At 32.1% G+C, this 3,622-nt stretch overlaps 1 long non-coding RNA gene across 1 annotated transcript; it reads left to right on the top strand.

Moving 5' to 3' along the window:
* Positions 1 to 1,819: 1,819 nt before the first annotated feature.
* LOC148253427 (uncharacterized) lies at positions 1,820 to 3,018 on the top strand. The gene is made up of 2 exons (XR_015821640.1): positions 1,820 to 2,085; positions 2,276 to 3,018. It is a non-coding gene; the product is annotated as an uncharacterized LOC148253427 (long non-coding RNA).
* Positions 3,019 to 3,622: the final 604 nt, after the last annotated feature.

Here is a 3,622-nt window from a genome sequence, read left to right as displayed (position 1 = left end):
CCTAAAGACTCCATAGTCAAATTCATAACTTTTACTTTCGAGTTTCTCCTTTAGTTAGTTTGATCTTTTATATTTTGTGAGCACGTTTTTTGTTTTAGTGTAAGGGATATTAATCGAAATTTTGACTTCGCTTCCGCATTTGATATTTTTAATAAACATTTCATTTTAAATTTCCGGTGCCGTTACAAGAAGTGCATCAACAATTAAAGAGAAGTTCTTCAAAATATGAAGATTAAATAAGAAATATTAGAGATAATTGCTCCAATAAAACAAATTTGGTTATTATAATTTCTACATTAAGGGAGAATGTTAAAGATTAATTTAGAAATTATAATTTATTTTATTTATTAGTTTGAATTCAGATAGAGTTTATCTTTTTATTAGATTTAGTGAATGTTTATTTTTTAAATATCATGTAATTAATAGGAGTTTATCTTTTAAAAGATTTAATTTGTGTTTATTTTTTAAATTGTGATAAATTATTTTAAAAAAAATTGATTTAGATGTTAGCCTATCTAAAGACATTTTAATTTGTTAATTTTTAAATAAGAAAAATCAATAAAAATTAAATTTTTCTTCATCTAGAAAAAATCCAACACGTTTTCCCTGATTTTTATTCATTTTGTTCATAAGAAGCTTGTAAATGATGATTTGCTGAGCTAGATCTTTTTCAAAGGTTTTGGTTGGGATTGTGGAAAACGAGTAGGTTTTATCTCCTTTCATTTGTTCATAATCTCTCCTTTTTGTTTGAATTGAAAGGATGTTCTTCTATATCTATAGATCATATGTAATTGCTTTGTTTCTAAGTGGTATTTAGTCTTACAATTAACTATGAAATATTATAAATGGTTCTTATTAGTGATACGACTAGGCTGTTATGAGTTTGTTCTCATTTTATGGTGTCAGATAGTCATTTTCTCATTAAATATCTCTTCTTTTAGAAAATTTTATCACTAAATATCTATGGCTGCCTTGGGTACTAAAAGAAGGAAAAGGGTCCTATCATTACTGCCTAAGAGTATAGACTTACAGTTTTGAAGAAGAAGATATCTATAAAAAATGTATAGTTTGAAATTTCCCAGGTCAAGAGCACCCTCTTAAACCTCCCCATTTACTTTATGCCTTTACTCCCTATTCCTTGCAATGTTTCTAATTTTCTTGAGAAACAGAAGTGAAGTGGAGATCTAATATGGTGAATTGGGACTCAACCCAAGTGCCTTTTTCACATAAAGGCTTGGACATCCAAATATTGCCTCTTTTAAGTAAGGTTATTCAATCAAAATGGTTGTGGAAATTCTACACAAGTAGTGGGCGACAAAAGATAATTTAAGCTAGATGTGTTCACATGAACAAGGGCATAATTTCAAGGATATGAACTAGTGTTTATGGTTTGAATTTTATAGAAAAGGATGAAGCAAAATTGACTTGATCGGACAAGTTACATTAACTTTTAAATGCTAAAACGATTAAAGGTTTATTTCTACCTCTTTTAAAATTTCATTTTCCTATTTTCGTTATGTTAACCTTGAATAAAGATCTTGAAGTAGGCATTCTTTTATCTAGAATAGGAGTGGCATTTCTAGTGAAAAAGATGTCCCGACATGAAATCATTCCATTGTGTCATGTTAAGTACAACTAGATCTATTTTTTGAGAGAAAAATTATGGCCTAACCAAGATTTTCTCTTTGGAAACAAATTTAGAAACATAAGGCCATCCCTCACTTGACTTTCTTGGTTGGACATTGTTTGGGGTTTGCATTCCTACTATAAATAACATAAATAAAAGGAGGCCGCATAATCATTAATTGGTACATAATGCTTTCATGAAATAAACCCTCTAACCATATTTCCATTTGGTGTTTTGAGAAGATAATAATTTGAGGCTCTGTTAGTAGTTCCTTGGATATTAAATGAGTGGCAACTGGAGCTATCTAGGACGAGTTGATCATATAGGACAGTATCCACTACCATAAGTCCAATATCCCTCATGCTCTCTTAATCGAATATCTGTGAGAGGGAGAGGATCATTGCTTCTAGTTTTTTGCTAGCTTTAGCATTTTCAGACCTCAAGTATTTTGTTTGAAGGTTATCCTATCTTCCATGATAAGAACTTGAGGAATTCATTGATTTGTCATAAGATTACAGCGTATAATATCTTTGCATCGTTAATTGATATGTGATAGTGCATAAAAAGATCATATTTGTTATCCATTTTTTAGTACTTAATTGGAATAATTGATGTTTGATTTAAGCTATTCCATTCATTTTGATGCAGGACAGAAGATAGGATTGAAATTAGAAAAAAAAAATAGAAAGGTGTATTTCATGAAGAAGCTGTCAGACCAAGAATAAGCCTCTAGCAACGCTTAGGCCCAGTAAGCAGCAGCAGACTCTGGTTCCCATTCACTCAAGCCTCAAGCAAGTCTAAGGTATCAACGAAATTACAACTCGTGGGTTTGCTTAAGTAAGCCTTAGTCAAGGCTTACATCGTAGCAAAAAGAAAGATGCACAATTAACCCTTTGGCATAACTAACACTAAGGTAACAAGAGAGAGACCCAATTCATATGTGACCAAGCCTTGGCCAAGGCTTACGTCATGTGCGGCAACCGACTTGAAAAAGGCACGCTCTTGAAATTCAAAAGAAAGAATCTCGCTGCAACCTGGATTGGCAACCAAAAATCAAGGGGAAGATAATTTTTGGTAAGCAAGCAAGGCATCAAAATCATTGGGAGGAATCCCGAAAGGAAACCTAATCCTTCTTGTCTATAAAACAGGTCGCCAGTAGAGAATAGACATCATCTTCTTCCTCACACCACACACTGCAGCATCTGGAAATTTTTTGCACTTTTCTCCTTCCTCTTTCCATCATTCAAAGAAACTTTGTGTTGCATTAAACTCATCATGAGTGGGTAGACACTTTTTCTTTTTCCTATTGACTAATTTAGTGAAACTCCGATTTGTATTGTGAGATTGAATTGAGCTAATTATGATTTTATTTGAATGCAAATATTTGCTTATTTCTCTGTGTATATACATATTTGCTATTGCTAAACATTTGAACAGGGCCCAGTAGACGCGTAACACAGCAACATACAGCCATCATAAGCAACTCAAATCTGTAATTATTTGAGTCGAAATGGTATTTAGTGGCGATTAGTTTTTAAGTAAGGGAATAGACAATCTGGTTGACACGCAGATTAATCAGACAACTTGAATTAGGTATTTCTGGTTTTTAAGGCTTTTGATAGATTGAATTCCAGGGACGTTCTCAGTTTAATTAATGATAATTAGTTAGTGAACGTTTCTTGATTTGTTTAAAATTAATGAAAGGTTGGTTTTTAGAACGTTTCTGACAACTGGAACTAATTTGCTGCATTTTAATAAAGTTGATTTTTGCATCAGTGATCAATTGCATAATTGGAGCATAGTTATTTCATTGACTGGGAATGCTTGCATAACTAATTAATCTATAATTGTTTCCAACAATTTTATTTCTTGAAGTGTAGATCTATTTCATTCAAAAGAATAAGACCCCTTGTTTTAATTATGTTTAAATCGGTCACATAAAAGGAAAAACAATCCTCGGTTCCCTATAGAAGCGACCTTGTTTGCTACTACTAC

This window comes from Carica papaya, chromosome 6, assembly GCF_054855325.1.
Source record: "Carica papaya isolate Zhongbai chromosome 6, ASM5485532v1, whole genome shotgun sequence".
NCBI lineage: Eukaryota > Viridiplantae > Streptophyta > Magnoliopsida > Brassicales > Caricaceae > Carica > Carica papaya.
Note: the sequence above shows the minus strand (reverse complement) of the source record. Positions and strands in the feature narration are given on the sequence as shown.